We start from the raw sequence: 22,298 nt of genomic DNA on the forward strand, positions 1-22,298 counted from the left end.
TTGTCTTTTCCCGACTTTATGTTTTTGTTTGCTTCATCAAATATGAAGCTGTAAATATTTGGGTTTGTTTCTGGGTTCTCTATTTTGTTCCATTGGTCTATGTGCCTATTTTTATACCAGTACCACACTGTTTTGGTGACTATGGCCTTATAGTGTAGTTTGAAATCAGGTAGTGTGATGTCTCCAGATTTGTTCTTTTTGCTTAGTCTTGATTTGGCTATGTGGGCTCTTATTTTGGTTCCATATAAATTTTAGAAATGTTTTTTCTAATTCTGTGAAGAATGATGGTGGTATTTTGATGGGAATTGCATTGAATTTGTAGATTGCTTTTGGTAGTTTGGTCAATTTCACAATATTCATTCTACTCTTCCATGAGCATGGGATGTGCTTCCATTTGTTTCTGTCATCTATGACTTCTTTCAGTAGGGTTTTGTAGTTTTCCTTATAGAGGTCTTTTACCTCCTTAGTTAAGTATATTCCTATTTTTCTGTTTGTTTGTTTTTGTTTGTTTTGTTTTGTTTTGTTTTTGCAGCTATTGTAAAAGGGGTTGAGTTCTTGATTTGATTCTCTGCTTGATTGCCGTTGGGGTATAGAAGAGCTACTGATTTGTGTGCATTAATCTTTCATCAGGAAACTTTGCTGAATTCTTTGATCAGTTCTAAAAGCTTTCTGGAGGAGTCTTTAGGTTTTTCAAGGTAAAGGATCATATTATCAGCAAACAGTGACAGTTTGACTTCCTCTTTACTTATTTGGATTCCCTTTATTTCTTTCTCTTGTCTGATTGCTCTGGCTAGGACTTCCAGTACTAAGTTGAAGAGGAATGGTGATAGTGGGCATCCTTGTCTTGTTCCTGTTCTCAGAGGAAATGCTTTCACCTTTTCCCGATTAAGTATTATGTTGACTGTGGGTTTGTCATAGATGGTTTTTATTACATTGACGTATATCCCTTGTATGCCGATTTTGCAGAGAGTTTTAATCACAATGAAATGTCGGATTTTGTTGAATGCTTTTTCTGCATCTATTGAGATAATCATGTGATTTTGTTTTTAATTCTGTTTTATCACATTTATTGACTTGTGTATGTTAAACCATCCCTGCATCCCCGGTTTGAAACCCACTTGATCATGGCGGATTATCTTTTTAATATATTGTTGGGTTCAGTTAGCTAGGATTTTGTTAAGGATTTTAACATCTATGTTCATCAAGGATATCGGTGTGCAGTTTTGTTTTGTTTTGATTTGGTTTTTGTTGTTGTTGTTTGGTTTGTTGTTTTGTTATGTCCTTTCCTAGTTTTGATATTAGGGTAATGCTGGCTTCATAGAATGGATTTGGGAGGGTGTCTTCTTTCTCTTTCTTGTGGAATAGTGTCAAAGGTTGGTATCAACACTTCTTTGAATGTCTGGTAGAATTCTGCCATGAATCTGTCTGGTCCTGGACATTTTTTTGTTGGTAATTTCTTAATTACCATTTCAATCTCTCTGCCTGTATTGGTCTGTTCAGGGTATTTAATTCTTGCTGATTTAAACTAGCAAGATTGTATTTTTCCAGGAATGTATCCATCCCTTCTAGGTTTTCTTGTTTATGTGCATAAAGGTTTTCATAGTAGCCTTGAATGATCTTTTGTATTTCAGTAGTCTCAACTGTAATATCTCCTGTTTTGTTTTTTAGTGAAGTTATTTTTATTTTCTCTCTTCTTTTCTTGGTTAATCTTGCTAATGGCCTATCAATTATATTTATTTTTTCAAAGAACCAGCTTTTTGCTTCATTTATCTTTTGTATTTTCTTTGTTTCAATTTCATTTAGTTCTGCTGTGATTTTGGTTATTTTCTTTCTTCTCCCTGGATTGGGTTTGGTTTGTTCTTGTTTCTCTACTTCCTTGAGGTGTGACCTATAATGTCAGTTTTTGCTTTTTCAGTCTTTTTGATGTAGGCATTTAGGGCTATGAAGTTTCTTTTTAACACCACCTTTGCTGTATCCCAGAGGTTTTGGTAGGTTGTGTCATTATCGTCGTTCAGTTCAAATAATTTTTCAATTTCCATCTTGACTTTGTTTTTGACCCAATGCTCATTCAGGAGCAGATTATTTAATTTATGTATTTGCATGGTTTTAAGGTTTCTTTTGTAGCTGATTTCCAAATTTATTCCACTGTGGTCTCAGAGAGTGCTTGATATAATTTCAATTTTCTTAAATGTATTGAGACTTGTTTTATGGCTTATCATATGGTCTATCTTGGATAAAGTTCCATGTGCTCTTGAATAGAATGTGTATTCTGCAGTTGTTGGATAAAATGTTCTGTATATATCTGTTAAGTTCATTTGTTCCAAGGTATTGTTTAAATCCGTTGTTTCTTTGTTGACTTTCTGTCTTGATGACCTGTCTAACGCTGTCAGTGGAGTATTGAAGTCCCCCACTATTATTATGTTACTGTCTATCTCGTTTCTTAGATCTATTAGTAATTGTTTTATAAATTTGGGAGCTCCAGTGTTAGGTGCATATATGTTTAGGATTGTGATATTTTCCTGTTTGACCATGTCTTTTACCATTATATAATGTCCCTCTTCATCTCTTTTAACTGCTGTTGCTTTAAAGTTTGTTTTGTCTGATATAAGAATAGCTACTGTTAGGGGATTTTAGTACCTGACTTTCAACAATGGATAGATCACCCAGACAGAAAATCAGTAAGGAAACATAGGCGTTCAACCTTGCACTTTAGACCAAATGGATCTAATGGGCATATACAGGACATTTCATTTAACAGCAGTAAAATACACATTCTTCTCAAGTACACATAAAACATTCTCTAGAATAGATTACATTTTAGGACTCTTAACAGATGTAAGAAGAGTGAAATTCTATCAAGTATCTTCTCTGACCACAATGGTATGAAGCTAGAAATCAATAACAAAAGAAATTTGAGAAAAATCACAAATATATGAAAATTGAACTATATGTTCCTGAACAACAAACCGTTCAAAGAAAAAATTAAAAGATTTAAAAAAAAATTTTAAAACAAATGAAAATGGAGGCACAGCTTACCAAATCGTATAAAATGCAGCAAAAATATGTTCTAGGAAAGAAGTTTAGCTCTATGGGACCAAGGTGGCCTATTAGAAGCAGCTGCAGTTTGCAACTTTTACGGAGAGCAGTGAAAACGGTGGGTGAATTTTGAACCTTCAACTGCGGTATTCAGATTTTCATATTGAGAATGACTAGGCAGACAGCTCAACCCACAGAGAGTGAGGAAAAGCAGGGTGGGGTGATGGCCCACCTGGGAGTGGCATGGAGCCAGGGGAGCCCCCACCCCGAAGCCAAAGGAGGTGGTGAGTGATTGTGTGACCCTGCCCAGGAAATCATGCTTTTCCCATGCATCTTTGCAACCCGCAAATCAGAAGATTCCATTGTGAGCCCCCACCACTAGGGCCTTGGGTCTGAAACACAGAGCTATGTGGAGTCTTAGTGGAGCCCTTGCTCACTTGCCAGAGCATGTAGGGAAACCCAGGAGTTTTGTCCACCCAGCCCTCAGGATTTCAGCAAGGCAGGAAATCTATTTGTGCATTCCCCTAGGAAGGGGGCTGAATCTAGGGAGCCAGATGGCATGTTCTGCTGGCCCCACTTTCACCACACCTCACAAGTTCAGACCCACTGACTTGGAATTCCACTTGGTCAGTGGCAGCAGGCTGGCGGTGGCCTGAGACAGACTGAGCTCCCGGGTGGAGGGGTGGCCATGATTTATACAGTTCAAGTCAGCGGCTCTAGCTCACTGGCACTGGGGACTGGAAGGAGTTCCCATAACACATCACAGCTGTTGGGCCTGATTGTGGCCACTCTGCTTCATTAAGTGGGACCCAGATTCATCCCTCATTGCTGGGTGTGGCCTCCCTGCAGGAATTTCAGCAACTCCAGGCAGGATTATATGGACAGAACTCTTATGGCTCCCTGGGATAGAGTCCCTAAAGGGAGGGGCAGCTGCTGTCTCTGCAATTCAGCTAACTTAGTTTTTCTAGCCTGCTGACTCTGGAGTGTCAGGGTGGTCAGCATAGCACACCTGCTCTGCCAACAGGCAGCCTTACTGCTTCTTTAAGCGGGTCCCTAAACCTGTCCCTTCTGACTGGGTGAGACCTCTCAACAGGGGTCTCCAGACACCTCCTACGGGAGAATTCTGGCTGGCGTCAGGCTGGTGCCCCCTGGGATGGAGCTCTCAGAGGAAGGAGCTGGCTGCCATCTTTTCTGTTTCACAGCATTCACTAGTGATACCTCCAGGGGCGGGAGAGACAAAGGTGACTAGGGTCTGGAGTGGACCCCCAGCAAACCCTAGCAGTTCTACAAAAGAGTGACCTGTTAAAGGAAAAACAAACAGAAAGCAACAACATCAATAAAAAAGACCCCAAAAAACCTTATTCAAATGTCAGCAAACTAAAAGATCAAAGGTAGATAAGTCCAGAAAGATAAGAATCAACACAAAAGCACTGAAAACTCAAAAGCCAAAGTGCCTCTTCTCTTCCAAATGACTGCAACACTTTTCCAGCAGGGACACAGAACTGGGCTGAGGCTGAGATGGCTGAATTGACTGAAGTAGGCTTCAAAAGGTGGGTAATAATGAACTTTGCTGACTTAAAGGAGCATGTTGTAAGCCAATGCAAATAAGCTAAGAATCATGATAAAACAATACAGGGGCTCATAACCAGAATAGCCAGTTTAGAGAGGAGCATAACTTACCTGATGGAGGTGAAAAACACAACACAAGAACTTCACCATGCAATCACAAGTATCAACAGCAGACTAGATCAAGCAGAGGAAAGAATCTCAGAGCTTGAAGACTATCTTTCTGAAATAAGACAAGGAGACAAGAAGTGAGACAAAAGAATGAAAAGGAATAAATGAAACCTCCAAGAAATATGGAATTATGTAAAAAGACTGAAGCTACAACTGATTGGGGCATCTGAAAGAAATGGGGAGAACAGAACCAAGTTGGAAAACATACATCAGAATATCATCCAGGAGAACTTCCCCCATCTAGCAAGACAGACCAACATTTAAATTCAGGAAACCCAGAGAAATCCAGTAAGATACTCCATGAGAAGATTAACCCCAAGACAAATAATCTTCAGCTTCTCCAAGGTTAAATGAGAGAAAATACATTAAGGGCAGCCAGAGAGAAAGGCCAGGTCACCTACAAAGAGAAGCCCATAAGCCTAATAGTGGACCTCTCAACAGAAACCCTACAAGCCAGAAGAGACTGGGGGCCAATATTCAACATTTAAATAAATAATTTACAATCCAGAATTTTATATCTTGCCAAACTAGCTTCATAAGCCAAACAAGCAAATGCTGAGGGAATTTGTCATGACCAGGACTGCCTTGCAAGAGCTCCTGAAGGAAACACGAAATATGAAAAGGAGAAACCATTATCAGTCACTACAAAAGCACACTGAAGTACACAGACCAGTGACACCATGAAGCAACTGAATAAACAAGTCTGCAAAACAACCAGCTACCATCATGACGACAGGCTTGAATTCACACATAAAAATATTGAATATTAACCGAAAATGTAGATGGACTAAATGCCCCAATTAAAAGGCACAGAATGGCAAGCTAGATGATAAGTCAAGCCTCATCAATATGCTGTCTTCAAGAGATCCATTTCACTTGCAAAGACACATATAGGCTCAAAATAAAGGGATGGAGGAGAATTTACCAAGCAAATGTAAAATGGAAAAAAACAGGGGTTGCAATTCTAGCTTCCAACAAAACAGACTTTAAACCAATAAAGATCAAAAAAGAGAAAGAATGGCATTACATAATGGTAAAGGGTTCAATTCAACAAGAAGAGATAACTATCCTAAGTACATATGCATCCAATACAGGAGCACCCAGATTCATAAAGCAAGTTCTCAGAGACCTTCAAAGAGACTCAGACTCCCACACAATAATGTTGGTAGACTTTGACACCCCACTGACAGTATTACAGAGATCAGCAAGACAGAAAATTAACAAAGATATTCAGGTCCTGAACTCAGCTCTGGATCAAGCAGACCTGATAAATATCTACAGAACTGTCCACACCAAAACAACAGAATATACATTCTTCTCATTGCCACATGGCAACTACTTTAAAATTGATCATATAATTGGAAGGAAACCACTCCTCAGCAAATGTAAAAAATTGAAATCCTAACAAAAAGTCTCTTATACCACAACACAATCAAATTAAAACTCAAGATTAATAAATTCACCGAAAACCACACAACTACATGGAAATTGAAAAACCTGATCCTGAATGACTCTTGGGTGAATAATAAAATTAAGGCAGAAATCAGAAAGTTATTTGAAACTAATGAGAAAAGAAGACAATGTGCCAGAATCCGTCGGATGCAGCTAAAACAGTGTTTTTGTTTTTTGAGATGGAGTCTCTCTCTGTCTCCCAGTCTGGAGTGCAGTGGCATGATCTTGGCTCACTGCAACCTCCACCTCCCGGGTTCAAGCAATTCTCCTACCTCAGCCTCCTAAGTAGCTGGGATTACAGGTTCATGCCACCACAGCCAGCTAATTTTTGTATTTTTAGTAGAGATGAGATTTTGCCATGTTGGTCAGGCTGGTCTCAAATTCCTGGCTTCAGGTGATATGCCTGGCTTGGTCTCCCAAAGTGCTGGGATTACAGGCATGAGCCACCATGCCCAGCCTAAAACAGTGTTAAAAGGGAAACTTATAGCAGCAAATACCCACATCAAAAATCTAGAAAGATCTCAGATCAACAAACTACCATCTAAGCTAATATAACTAGAGAACCAAGAGCAAACAAACCTAAAAGCTAGCAGAAGACAAGAAATAACCAAGATCAAAGTGGAACTGAAGGAGAGAGAGACACAAAAAACACTTCAAAAAAATCAATGAATCCAGGAGCCAGTTTTTTGAAAAAAATTAATAAAATAAATAGACCGCTAGCTACACTAATGAAGAAAAGAGAGAAGAACCAAACACAAAATAAATATTAAAGGGATATCATCACTGATCCTGCAGAAATACAAACAACCATTAGATAATACTATAAACCCCTCTACGCACACAAACTAGAAAATCTAGAAGAAATGGTCAAATTTCTGACACATATCCCCTCCCAAGACTGAACCAGGAAGAAATTGGATCCCTGAATAGACCAATAATGAGTTCTGAAATTCCAGCATTGATAAATAGCCTACAACCTCCCCCCCCCAAAAAATAAAAAAAAGCCCAGGACCAGTCGAATTTACAGTTGAATTTTACCAGAGTTAGGAAGAAGAGCTGGTACAATTTCTACTGAACAAACACAACCAAATAAAAGCCTAGGACCAGGTAGATTTAAAGCTGAACTCTACCAGAGGTAGAAAGAAGAGCTGGTATGATTTCTACTGAAACTATTCTAAACTATTGAAATGGAGGGACTCCCCCCTAACTCATTTTAAGAGGCCAGCATCATTCTTACACCAAAACCTGGCAGAGACAAAAATAAAAATAAAAACACTCCAGGCCAATATCCCTAATGAACATCAATTCAAAAATCGTCAATGAAATACTAGCAAACTGAATCCATCAACACATCAAAAAGCATATCCACCATGAACAAATTGGCTCCATCCCCGAGTCGCAAGGTTGGTTCAACATACACAAATCAATAAATGTAATTCATCAAATAAACATAACTAAATACGAAAACCACATGATTATCTCAATAGATGCAGAAAAGGCCTTTGATAAAATTTAACATCACTTTATGTTAAAAAGTCTCAATAAACTAGGTATCGAAGGAACATACCTCAAAATAAAAGAGTCATATACAACAAACCTACAGCCAATTATCATACTAAATGAGCAAAACCTGGAAGCATTCCCCTTGAATACTGGCACGAGACAAGGATGCTGTCTCTTACCACTCTTATTCAACAAGTTGTTGGAAGTTCTGGCCAGAGCAATCAGGCAAGAGTAATAAATAAAGGGTATTCAAATAGGCAGAGAAGAAGTCAAATTATCTTTGTTTGCATATGACGATTCTATATCTAGAAAACCCCATCATCTCAGCCTAAAATCTTCTTAACCTGATAAGCAACTTCAGTAATGTCTCAGGGTACAAAATCAATGTCCAACAATTGCTAGCATCTCTGTACGCCAACAACAGGCAAGCAGAAAGCCAAACCATGAATGATTTCTCATTCACAATTGCTACAAAGAGAATAAAATACCTAGGAATACAGCTAACAAGGGAAGTGAAAGACCTCTTAAAGGACAACTATAAACCACTGCACAAGGAAATCAGAGAGAACACAAACAAATGGGAAAACATTCCACACTCTTGGATAGAAGGAATCAATATCATAAAAATGGCCATACTGCCCAAAGTAATTCATAGATTCAATGCTACTTCCACTAAAGTCCCATTAACATTTTTCACAGAATTAGAAAAAAAAATATTTTAAAATTCATATGGAACCAAAAAAGAGCCTGTATAGCCAAGACAATCCTAAGCAAAAAGAACAAAGCTGGAAGCATTATGCTACCCAACTTCAAACTATACTACAAGGCTACAGTAACCGAAACACCATGGTACTAGTACAAAAACAGACACATAGACTAATGGAACACAATAGAGAACTCAGAAATAAGGCCAAACACATACAACCAAGTGATCTTTGACAAACCTGACAAAAACAAGATATGGGGAAAGGACTCCCTATTTAATAAGTGGCTCTGGGGAAACTTGCTAGCTATATGCAGAAAATTAAAAACTGAACCCCTCCTTAAACCTTATACTAAAATTAACTCAAGATTGATTAAAGACTTACATGTAAAACCTGAAACTATAAAAACCCTAGAAGAAAATTTAGGCAATACCATTCAGGACATCAGCACAGGCAAATGTTTCATGATGAAAATGCTAAAAGCAATTGCAACAAAAGTAAAAATTGAAGAATGGGATCTAATGAAAATAAAGAGCTTCTGCACAGCAAAATAAGCTATCATCAGATGAACGGACTACCTACAAAATGGGAGAACACTTTTGCAATCTATCCATATGACAAAGGTCTAATATCCAGAGTCTACAAGGAACTTAAAAAATTTACAAGAAAAAAACTAACAACCCCATTAGAAAGTGGGAAAATGACATGAACAGATACTTCTCAAAAGAAAACATACATGCAGCCAATAAACATGAATAAAAGCTCAACATTACTGATCATTATAGACTAAAGCACTGTTTCAGGTATCGTAGCACTGCTACAACATTGAGGTATAACTGGGCAAATGAATATTCTTGAATTGCTTTTACAATAAACAAATTTTATAATCTTTAAATTTACCAGCTTTTTACATTTGTATTCTTTTCAGTTAATAATACCCATGTAAAATCTTACCCTAATGCTACCCAATACAACCAAGGAGCAGTTAAGCACTTTTACATTAAGAACTAGGACACAAAACAAGAGACCACATCAAGGCTATGACTGACATTCAAAAGAAAGGACTCTCGGCCGGGCGCGGTGGCTCAAGCCTGTAATCCCAGCACTTTGGGAGGCCGAGACGGGCGGATCACAAGGTCAGGAGATCGAGACCATCCTGGCTAACACGGTGAAACCCGTCTCTACTAAAAAATACAAAAAACTAGCCAGGCGAGGTGGCGGGTGCCTGTAGTCCCAGCTACTCGGGAGGCTGAGGCAGGAGAATGGTGTGAACCCGAGAGGAGGAGCTTGCAGTGAGCTGAGATCCGGCCACTGCACTCCAGCCTGGGTGACAGAGCAAGACTCCATCTCAAAAAAAAAAAAAAAAAAAAAAAAAAAGATAAAAAAGTTTATAAATTTCTCTATCAAGATCCTACTAAATCTTAATATCCCCCCACACCTTCTCACCTTTCCCCTAAGCTAACTACTCTTCTGATATATAAGGTACAATCTTAATTTGTGGCTTACTGGCAAATTATAGGCACTCCTTCCAAGTAGCTTTGATCCTCTGCACATTAAAAAAAACCCACCAATATGCTGTATAATTAAAATACTCAATATTGCATTTTAGGTAGAATTTCATTACTACTTTAAAACTCCATCTGTACAGTGGCCATTTTCCCTCAAACTGAAATCAAGGTTTAATCTTTCTGCTGTTTTCTCAATAAAAGTCTTAGAGTCAATTATTACGAGTGATTGAGCTATGAATTATTATATACAACACAGTGATTGCACATTTTTTGAGCACTGAAAGTACTTAAAACTTCTTACTTCCAATTTTTGCACTCCTCCAAATTGAAGGGCCAAAATACTTAGATTTTTGTAATTGGGGGAAAAAAATCTATCTTTCCAATCTGAGGCTTTTCATAGCAATTTTTTCCAGGAAAAGAGATTTTGTATGTTAGAACCCCTTAAAAATAAGGGCTTATTTTAGAAACATTGAAAGACCCTTGAATCATAGAGGTGCTAGCTGGTGCCACTTTAATTTACAACCAACTATTACTTCATAGCTTATATTGCAGAGTTAATTCATGCTCATTTCTTTTCCTTTAAAAATACTCTTTGGAAATCATTATTACTCCTGTAGACATGTACTTTAATTACATATCATCCTGTAAAAATAAAGATATCATCATGATTATCTCTATTTCTTTGCTTAATATAACTACCAATATACATTTATTAATCTGATCACTTTTCCAGCTAAATCATGACCTTATAGTATTCTATCCAGAGTCAATTTTAAGCATACAGAAGTAGGAGCAAGTCTTACAAGTAAGAACAATCTTGAAGGCAATATTTCAATCTGGTCTTTAATGTGTTCATTACAAATGAGAACTACAAACTAGAATTTATTTCCAAAACCAAGGTGAAGGTGAACTTTGGAAGGTAAACTTCCAAAGCTAAATGAAGGTAAACAACTAAAAATCTGTCAGGCATATTATGAACCTACTCAGTGATTTTCCACCAAGACTTAAAAATTAGTCCAATATAGTCCAAGGAGGGAAAATAAAGCCATTTCTTGTTTGTACCTTTCCAATGTATCAGATATAATGTATTGTACGCCCAGAGGGCATAGAGTACTTCCCTAGGCACTATCCATAGCAACAGCCCTTTCTAGAACACGAAAATATTTCTAACATCTGCAGACTGCCCCAACCAAATTTAAACTGTGAGTGAAATATAAACTACCAGCTTTGCACACAAAGCTACCATTTTAAAAATTAGTTGGAAAGTAGGGAAACCTAAAAAAAAAAAAAAAGATACATTCCACTATCACACTATTATAAACATTGTGTGTGTGTGTGTGTAAAAGAGAGAGCATATAATCAAGATTTAAATAATATGGTTAAAAAACAGGAAATGAAGATTTTGCCAAAACAACTACAATAACCGTCTCGAGCTACAACTATGAACAGATTTGCTAAATGATCATTTGCCTAGCTTTCAACAAAACTAACCAACCAAGCAAAAGAAAAAAAAAAACAAAAAACAATGAAACAAAACAAAACTCACACCCACAAAATTATTCACCAAAACCTATACTAGACTATGTGGCAATAATTAATATATTTCTATGGAAATTGTCTCACACTTTATAAGCGCCTGAAATTAAAAGTGGTCCCTCCTTTTATTTTAGGTCACTATGTGACCAATGATAACCCTAGAAGGAAAAGAAAACACTGAAAGAAAAACAGTCTTCAGCCTTGGTTTCAGTTATCTCTTCAAATCAGCATTAAGTACTTAATATCGGAATTAACATTTTTGGCTTGTCAGACCAGTAAGTCATGTTTTTACACTGACCAAAGGCAGCTGAAGAAACAATTGTTGAACAAACTGTGACATGAAGCATTTGATTTCTAAGTCAGAGTATTTACTTAAAATGATAGGTAAACTTTTTTATTTTATTTATTTATTTATTTTGAGACAGAGTCTGGCTCTGCCACCCAGGCCGGAGTGCAGTGGGTGTGATCTCAGCTCACTGCAACCTCTACCTCCTGGGTTCAACCAATTCTCCTGCCTCAGCCTCCCCAGTAGCTGAGATTACAGGCGCCCACCACCAAGCCCAGCTAATTTTTGTATTTTAGTAGAGACATGGTTTCACCATGTTGGCCAAGTGGGTCTTGAACTCTTGACCTCAGGTGATCTGCCCACCTTGGCCTCCCAAAGTGCTGGGATTACAGACATGAGCCACCATGCCCAGTCAATCAGTGAACATTTAACTAAGCAAAAGGTATGGCATCCATCATCCAAACAGGCTCGCTTCCCAAGTCCCCAGAATGAATAGTAGTTATAATAGCAAAAGAAACCATTTTTTTTTTTTTATTTTTGATTCCCTTAGGGCCAGCTGTGAAAGAGGTCAACAATATATTAACAGCAGCAATAGACAAAGAAGAGCAAAATAGTGGATGAAAGAGTCTTGCTGGACATTTGTTCGACTTTTTCTGTATTAACAGAAAACTGCAACTGGCTTACTTGGAAATTTCAGGCATATATGTCTTATTTCTTTAGATCCTTCACAGATTTACAATTCAGTCTATCTTAGGTCTCTATCACTATGTAAGAAAGCTTTCTTTATCTAGCTTTGTAGGAGCCAAAACAGATTCCATGTCATTAAGGATGTCAGAACACAAAGCTTCCTGCAGACTTGGCATCAACTCCTCTCCTAGTTCATTCCATCTCCTTCCAGTGTTCCAAGGTCCTCATTTGTACCACTAATGGCTTCGAGGTAGTTTGGGAAATGGTTCTGTTGTGAGGGCAGAGTTCTCTGTTTGATAGTATCACCTGTATCCATCTCATCAATGCTGTTCAGGAAGTCATTGGGGATGTCAGGGACACTGTAACTGCTCATGCTTAGTCCACTGTCTGTACTCTTGTTTTGACAGTGATAGGTGCCACTGTTAAGAAAGGCATCTGAGCTATTGGTCATCATTGTTCTCAATTCCTGAGACAGCTCAGGGGAAGTTACTGGATTTTGAGTCCCACCATTCTGCTCCAGTGTTGGTAACTGGCTACAGAACACTAACTCCTGCCAAGGTAGTTCTTGCTATTTCAGTTGCACTTTCTCTTTCTCCATCTGCAATTGCTGCAGTGGAATCTGTTGCTGCTGGTTGAGGTTGCCAATATCCATGACGCCTCCTTGTGGGCTGTGGGGAGCCAGGGGTGGTGGCTGTTTCACTGGAGCACTCTGACTGATTCTCTCGTTAATGGCTTTACCAAAACGAGGGTCAAGCCTTGGGTCTAGCCAAGAGGTGGTCTTGTTCTTATAGTTTATGTAGTAAATTTCTCCATCCTGAGTCATGGCTTGTTCCCATCCATCAGGAAGAGGATCTCAGGCTGAGTTTATCATATTCTGCTGCACTGAAGGACTGGTGAGGGCTGTAACATTCATCTGAAAGAACATGGCCTTCCTGGGGTCCTGCCACGTTCTTGTCTGATCAATGTGATTTAAGAAGTATCTCTGACCAGAAGATGTCTTTGCTATCTCCCAGTCTGCTGGCAGAGGTACATCATCAGGTATCTCGAAAGACTTCCAAGATACTGAGCTGTGGGTGTGGCTGCTGGGCCACAGACTACTCTGGTGGGGTTCAGTGTCCATGAACAAACAGCTCCCAACTGCAGAGAAGCTGGAGAGGAATGAGCTCAAACATGCTGTGGAGTCAGGGCTCCTGCAGTGCTTGCATCAATACTGGCCCATACACAAATGCCAGAAGCCTTCCTCTTCCTGTCCTGGCCTGGCCCTGGCAGAAGTGAATGTGCAGAGTACTGGCAGGCCTGCACATTGAGCCTTGTACAGTTTCTAAAGTTTCTTTTGATATTGATTTCTGGTTTTGTTCCATTTTTGTCTGATAAGACACTTGATGCAATTTTATTTTAATTTCTTAAAACTTGTTTTATGACCTTACATACGATCTATTATGGAGAATGTTTTCTATTCTGAGTGTTTATTCTTCAGCTTTTGAATAAAATGTTCTGTAATTATTTGTTAGTTCCATTTGGTCTAAAGTGCACTTTAATTTCAGTGTTTCTTTGTTGATTTTCTCTCTAAATGATCTTCTGTTGCCGAGCATGAGTTGTTGAAGTCCCCAATCTTTATTGTATTAGAGTCTATCTCTTCCTTTAGAGATAATAATATTTGCTTTATATACCTGTGTGCTTTAATGTTGAGTGTATACGTATTTATGATTGTTATGTCCTCTTGCTGAACTGATCCCTTTATGATTATATAATAGCCTTCTTTGTCTTCTTTTACTGTTTTTGACTTGAAGTCCATTTTGTATGATGTAAGTATAGATACTCCTGCTCACTTTTGGTTTCTGTTTGCATGGAATATTGTTTTTCCTCTTTACTTTCAGTCTACATGTGTCTCTACAGGTGAGATGAGTTTCTTATAGGAATCATACAGTTGGGTCATGTTTTTACATCCATGTAGCCAGTCTATATTTTTAAATTGGGAATTTAATGTGTTTACATTCAAGGTTATTATTGATAGTTGAGGAATTATTTCTGTTCTTTGTTGATTGTTTTATGGGTTTCTTTGTATATCCTTTGATCCTTTCTTCCTTTCTTATTATTTATTATTGCTGTTTAGTGGTTTCCCGTAGTGCTATTGTTTGACTCCTTTCTTGTTCTCATTTATGTGTCTGCTCTACCAATGAGTTTTATACTTTTGTGTGTTTTCGTGATGGCCTATATCACCTGTTCACTTCCAGATGTAGAAATTCCTTAACCATTTTTTAAATAGGACCAGTGTAGTGGTAATTAATGCCCTCAGTTTTTGCTTGCCTGGGGAATAATTTATTTTGCTTTTGTGTTTTGAAGGATAGCTTTGCTAGATATAGTCTTCTTGGATGTTAGTTTTTCTTTCAACACTTTGAATATATGGTCCTATTCTCTCTTGACCTGTAAGATTTCTGCAACAAAACCCAATGTCGGTTTGATGGGGATTTCCTTATATGTGACTTGACACTTATTTTGGTGTTTTAGAAATATCAGTGTCTTTGACAGTTTGACTACAGTGTGTCTTGAAGAAATATTTGTGTTGAATGTATTTGGGGGTCTTTGAGCTTCTTGTATCTGGATGTCTATATCTCTTGCAATACTTGGTAAGTGTTCAGGTATTATTTTATTAAATAGGCTTTCTATGCCCTTGCCCATCTATTCTCCTTCTGGAACACCCAAATTTGGAATACTTCTTTGCTTTATTGTGTTCCATCTCTAAAATAAGCTTTTTTCATTCTTTTTTATTCTTTTACTCTTTTTATTTGTCTGGGTTATTTCAAAAGACCTGTATTCAAGTCTAAAATTACTATATTTTGCTTAATCTGGTCTATTGTTGAAGGTCTCCATTGTATTTTTAATTTCATTTATTGATTGTTTTCAGTTCCAGGGTTTCTGTTTGGTTCTTTTTAAAAGATATCTATCTCTTTATTGAATTTCTCATTTTAATCATAAATATTTCTTGTTTGCATTATTTATTTGTATTCTCTTGTATATCACTGAGCTTCATTAATATTATTTTGAATTCTTCTTCAGCAATTTTGTACACTTCTTTTTTGTTGAAATTCTTTGATGGAGAATTGTTGTGTTTCTTTAGAGGTGTCATTTAAAACAATATTTTAATGTTTCTTGTATCCTTACATTTTTATCTGCATGTAACAGTCATTCCTTCCAATTACATTGATTTCCTTTGTCAGAAAAGGATGTTTTCCTATAGATGTATGTGTTAGTATGTTTCCATCTCTGTCAAGGAATATCTGAGACTGAGTAATTTATAAAGAAAAACATGGCTTATTTTGGCTCACAGTTCTGCAGGCTGTATGATATGATTTGTCTGTGCCTCCACCCAAATCTGATCTTGAATTGTAACTCCCACAATTCCCATGTGTCATGGGAGGAACCCGATGGGAGATGATTGAATTATAGGGATGGGTCTTTCCTGGACTGTTCTTGTGATAGTGAATGAGTCTCACGAGATCTGATGGGTTTATCAGGGGTTTCCACTTTTGCTTCTTCCTCATTTTCCTCTTGCTGCCGCCGTATAAGAAGTGCCTTTCACCTCCCACCATGATTCTCAGGCCTTCTCAGCTATATAGACCTGTAAGTCCAATTAAATCTTTTTGTTCCCAGTTTCAGATATGTCTTTATCAGCAGCATGAAAACTAACTAATACTTTATCAGCAGCATGAAAACTAACTAATACTAATACAGCATGAAAACTAACTAGAACAATTTTCAATTTTCACACTGGGCAGTAGTGAACTAATACACTGTAAAAGAAACATACAGCTGGCATCTGCTTCTGGGGGGATCTCAGGAAGCTTACAATCATGGTGGAATGTGAAAGAGTAGGCATATCATATAGTGAGAGGGGGAGCAAGAGATAGAGGGGAAAGATTCCACACACTTTTAAACAACAAGATGTTGTATAAACTCAGAGAAATAACTTACTCATCACCAAGAAGATGATGGATCTGCCTGCATGATTCAAACACCTCCCATCAGGTCTCACCTCCAACAGTGGAGATTACATTTCAACACATTTAGAGGGAACAGACATCCAAAACATATCATTGCACTCCTGGACCCCAAATCTCATATTTTTCTCATATTGCAAAATACAATAATCCTTTCTCAATGGTACCTCAAAGTCTTAACTTGTTCCAGCATTAATTCAAAAGTCTCAGTTCTCAAGCCCAAAGTTTCGTCTGGAGATGAGTTACTTCCAATGAGCCTGTGAGATAAGAAACACACACACACACACACACACACACACACACAAATACACAAGTTAGTTACTTCCAAGATACAATGGTGGTACAGGCATTGAGTAAACATTCACATTCCAAAAGGGAGAAATCAGCCAAATGAAAGGGACAATAGGCCCCACATAAGTCTGAAATCCAACAGGGCAGACATTAAATCTCTTAAAGCTTTAACATAATCCTTGACCCCATATCCCACATCCTGGTGTGAGGGATGGACTTTCAAGGCCTTGGGCGGCCCCACTCATATGGCTTTGCAGAACGTAGTCCATGTGGCTGCTCTCATGGGTTGGAGTTAAATGCTTGCAGCTTTTCTAGGCAGAAGGTGCAAGCTGCAGTCAGGTTAGCATTCTGGGATATGGAGGGCAGCAATACCCTTCCCCCAGCTCCACTAGCCAGTATCCCAGTGAGGACCCTGTGTGGGGACTGCAAGCCTATGTTTCCCAATAGCATTGCCCTAGTGGAGTCACTCTGGGGGGGTTCTTCCCCTGTGGCAGGTTTCTGCCTAGGCACCCAGGCTTTCTGATGTATCCTCTGAAATCCAGTCAGAAGCTACCAAGCCCCCCTCACTGTTGCATTCTGTGTGACCACAGACTTAATGTCACAAGGAAGCTGCAAAGACCTACAGCTTGTACCCACTGGAGCAGATGCCCAAGATCTATCTGGAGTCCTCTGAGCTGCAGCTGGAGCTGGAGCAGTTAGGATGTGGGGAACAGCGTCCCAAGGTTGAGCAGGGCAAACTTTACCTCATCTTTCTCCTTCTCAGCTTTCCACACTCTTGCAACTTCTGCCTGTTACACAGTTCCATAGGTGCTTCCACATCTTCAGGTAGTTTTATAGCAATGCCCCAATCCTCAATATCAATTTTCTATATTACATTTTTTCTTCTGTTGCTATAAAGGAATACCTAAGACTGTGTGATTTCTAAAGAAAAGTAGCTTATTTGGCTCATGGTTCTGCAGGCTGTACAGGAAGTATGGCAATGGCATCTTGCTTCTGGTGATGGCCTCAGGGAACTTACAATCATAGCAGAAGGTGAAGAAGCAGTAGGCATATCACATAGCAAGAGAGGGAGCAAGGGAGAGGGGCAGGTGCCACACACTTTTATACAATCAGAGCCTAAACTCAAAGCAAGAATTCACTCATCACCACAACTATTCGCAAAACCACTCATGAGGGTTCCACTCCCGTGATCTATTCTTTTCGTTTTGTATTTATTTTATTTGTTTTTTGAGATGGAGTCTCACTCTGTCACCCAGGTGTTACTCAGGCTAGAGTGCAGTGGCATTATCACTGCAACTTCTGCCTCCTGGGTTCAAGTGATTCTCCTGCCTCAGCCTCCCAAGTAGTGGGGACTACAGGTGCCTGCCACAACATCTGGCTAAATTTAGTGTTTTTTTTTTTTTTAAGGTTTCTTTTTTATTATTATACTTTATGTTCTAGGGTACATGTGCACAACGTGCAGGTTTGTTACATATGTATACATGTGCCATGTTGGTGTGCTGCACCCATTAACTCGTCAATTACATTAGGTATATCTCCTAATGCTATCCCTCTCGCCTCCCCCAACCTCACAACAGGCCCCGGTGTGTGATGTTCCCCACCCTGTGTCCAAGTGTTCACATTGTTCAATTCCCACCTATGAGTGAGAACATGCGCTGTTTGGTTTTCTGTTCTTGCAATAGTTTGCTGAGAATGACGGTTTCCAGCTGGATCCATGTCGCAACAAAGGACATGAACTCATCCCTTTTTTTATGGCTGCACAGTATTCCATGGTGTATATGGGCCACATTTTCTTAATCCAGTCTATCAATGATGGACATTTGGGTTGGTTCCAAGTCTTTGCTATTGTGAATAGTGCCGCAATAAACATACGGGTGCATGTGTCTTTATAGCAGCATGATTTATAATTTTTGGGGTACATACCCAGTAATGGGATGTGTGGGTCAAATGGTATTTCTAGTTCTAGATCCTTGAGGAATCAACACACTGTCTTCCACAATGGTTGAACTAGTTTACAGTCCCACCAACAGTGTTAAAAGTGTTCCTATTTCTCCACATCTTCTTCAGCACCTGTTGTTTCCCGACTTTTTAATGATCACCATTCTAACTGGTGTGAGATGGTATCTCATTGTGGTTTTGATTTGCATTTCTCTGACGGCTAGTGATGATGAGCATTTGTTCATGTGTCTGTTGGCTGCATAAATGTCTTCTTTTGAGAAGTATCTGTTCATATCCTTTGCCCACTTTTTGTTGGAGTTGTTTGTTTTTTTCTTGTAAATTTGTTTGGGTTCTTTGTAGGTTCTGGATATTAGCCCTTTGTCAGATGAGTAGATTGCAAAAATTTTCTCCCATTCTGTAGGTTGCCTGTTCACTCTGATGGTAGTTTCTTCTGCTGTGCAGAAGCTCTTTCATTTAATTAGATCCCATTTGTCAATTTTGGCTTTTGTTGCCATTGCTTTTGGTGTTTTATATATGAAGTCCTTACCCATGCCTATATCCTAAATGATATTGCCTAGGTTTTCTTCTAGGGTTTTTATGGTTTTAGGTCTAACATTTAAGTCTCTAATCCATCTTGAATTAATTTTTGTATAAAGTGTAAGGAAGGGATCCAGTTTCAGCTTTCTACTTATGGCTAGCCAGTTTTCCCAGCACCATTTATGAAATAGGGAATCCTTTCCCCACGTCTTGTTTTTCTCAGGTTTGTCAAAGATCAAATGGTTGTAGATGTGTGGTATTTCTGTGGGCTCTGTTCTGTTCCATTGGTCTATATCTCTGTTTTGGTACCAGTACCATGCTGTTTTGGTTACTGTAGCCTTGTAGTATAGTTTGAAGTCAGGTAGCGTGATGCCTCCAGCTTTGTTCTTTTGACTTAGGATTGTCTTGGCAATGCAGGCTCTTTTATGGTTCCATATGAACTTTAAAGTATTTTTTTTCCAATTCTGTGAAGAAAGTCATCGGTAGCTTAATGGGGATGGCATTGAATCTATAAATTACCTTGGGCAGTATGGCCATATTCATGACATTGATTCTTCCTATCCATGAGCATGGAACGTTCTTCCATTTCTTTGTGTCCTCTTTTATTTCATTGAGCAGTGGTTTGTAGTTCTCCTCGAAGAAGTCCTTCACATCCCTTGTAAGTTGGATTCATAGGTATTTTATTCTCTTTGAAGCAATTGTGAATGGGGGTTCACTCATGATTCTGCTCTTTGTTTGTCTGTTATTGGTGTATAAGAATGCTTGTGATTTTTGCACATTGATTTTGTATCCTGAGACTTTGATGAAGTTGCTTATCAGCTTAAGGAGATTTTGGACCAAGACAGTGGGGTTTTCTAAATATACAACCATGTCATCTGCAAGCAGGGATCATTTGACTTCCTCTTTTCCTAATCGAATACCCTTTATTTATTTCCTTTACCTGATTGCCCTGTCCAGAACTTCCAACACTGTGTTGAATAGGAGTGATGAGAGAGGGCATCTCTGTCTTGTGCCAGTTTTCAAGGGGAATGCTTCCAGTTTTTGCCCATTCAGTATGATATTGGCTGTGAGTTTGTCATAAATAGCTCTTATTATTTTGAGATTCATTCCATCAATACCGAATTTATTGAGAGTTTTTAGCATGAAGGGCTGTTGAATTTTGTCAAAGGCCCTTTCTGCATCTATTGAGATAATCATGTGGTTTTTGTCTTTGGTTCTGTTTATATGCTGGATTATGTTTATTGATTTGCATATGTTGAACCAGCTTTGCATCCCAGGGATGAAGCCCACTTGATCATGGTGGATAAGCTTTTTGATGTGCTGCTGGATTTGGTTTGCCAGTATTTTATTGAGGATGCTTCCATCGATGTTCATCAGGGATATTGGTCTAAAATTCTCTTTTTTGTTGTTGTTGTCTCTGCCAGGCTTTGGTATCAGGATGATGTTGGCCTCATAAAATGAGTTGGGGAGGATTCCCTCTTTTTCTATTGATTGGAATAATTTCAGAAGGAATGGTACCAGCTCCTCCTTGTACCTCTAGTAGAATTCGGCTGTGAATCTGTCTGCTCCTGGACTTTTTTTGGTTGGTAGGCTATTAATTATTGCCTCAATTTCAGAGCCTGTTATTAGTCTTTTCACGGATTCAACTTCTTCCTGGCTTAGCTTTGGGAGAGTGTATGTGTCCCGGAATTTATCCATTTCTTCTAGATTTTCTAGTTTATTTGCATAGAGGTGTTTATAGTATTCTCTGATGGTAGTTTGTATTTCTGTGGGGTCAGTGGTGATATCCCCTTTATCATTTTTATTGCATCTATCTGATTCTTCTCTCTTTTCTTCTTTGTTAGTCTTGCCAGGGGTCTATCAATTTTGTTGATATTTTCAAAAAACCAACTGCTGGATTCATTGATTTCTTGAAGATTTTTTTGTGTCTCTATCTCCTTCGGTTCTGCTCTGATCTTGGTTGTTTCTTGCCTTCTGCTAGCTTTTGAATGTGTTTGCTCTTGCTTCTCTAGTTCTTTTAATTATGATGTTAAGGTGTCAATTTAGATCTTTCCAGCTTTCTCTTGTGGGCATTTAGTGCTATAAATTTCCCTCTACACACTGCTTTAAATGTGTACCAGAGATTCTGGTATGTCGTGTCTTTGTTCTCATTGGTTTTAAAGAACATCTTTATTTCTGCCTTCATTTTGCTATATACCCAGTAGTCATTCAGGAGCAGGTTGTTCAGTTTCCATGTAGTTGAGCGGTTTTGATTGAGTTTCTTAACCCTGAGTTCTAGTTTGATTGCACTGTGGTGAGAGACAGTTTGTTATAATTTCTGTTTTTTTACATTTGCGGAGGAGTGCTTTACTTCCAACTATGTGGTAAATTTTGGAATAAGTGTGAAGTGGTGCTGAGAAGAATGTATATTCTATTGATTTGGAGTGGAGAGTTCAGTAGATGTCTATTAGGTCCTCTTGGTGCAGAATTGAGTTCAATTCCTGGATATCCTTGTTAACTTTCTGTCTCATTGATCTGTCTAATAGTTGACAGTGGGATGCTGAAGTCTCCCATTATTATTGTGTGGGAATCTAAGTCTCTTTGTAAGTCTCTAAGGACTTGCTTTATGAATCTGGGTGCTCCTGTAGTGGGTGCATATACATTTAGGATAGTTAGCTCTTCTTGTTGAATTGATCCCTTTACCATTATGTAATGGCCTTCTTTGTCTCTTTCGATCTTTGGTGGTTTAAAGTCTGTTTTTTTTTTTTTTTTTTTTAATTTATTTATTATTATTATACTTTAAGTTGTAGGGTACATGTGCATAACGTGCAGGTTTGTTACATATGTATACTTGTGCCATGTTGGTCTACTGCACCCATCAACTCGTCATTTGCATCAGGTATAACTCCCAATGCAATCCCTCCCCCCTCCCCCCTCCCCATGATAGGCCCTGGTGTGTGATGTTCCCCTTCCTGAGTCCAGGTGATCTCATTGTTCAGTTCCCACCTATGAGTGAGAACATGCGGTGTTTGGTTTTCTGTTCTTGTGATAGTTTGCAAAGAATGATGGTTTCCAGCTGCATCCATGTCCCTACAAAGGACGCAAA

The 22,298-nt window shown here is 38.6% G+C and overlaps 1 pseudogene; it reads right to left on the reverse strand.

Moving 5' to 3' along the window:
* Positions 1-12,526: 12,526 nt before the first annotated feature.
* LOC112616267 overlaps positions 12,527-22,298 on the reverse strand; it is a 35,579-nt pseudogene continuing 25,807 nt past the window's right edge.

This window comes from Theropithecus gelada, chromosome X (genome assembly GCF_003255815.1).
Source record: "Theropithecus gelada isolate Dixy chromosome X, Tgel_1.0, whole genome shotgun sequence".
In the NCBI taxonomy this organism is placed as follows: Eukaryota; Metazoa; Chordata; class Mammalia; order Primates; family Cercopithecidae; genus Theropithecus; species Theropithecus gelada.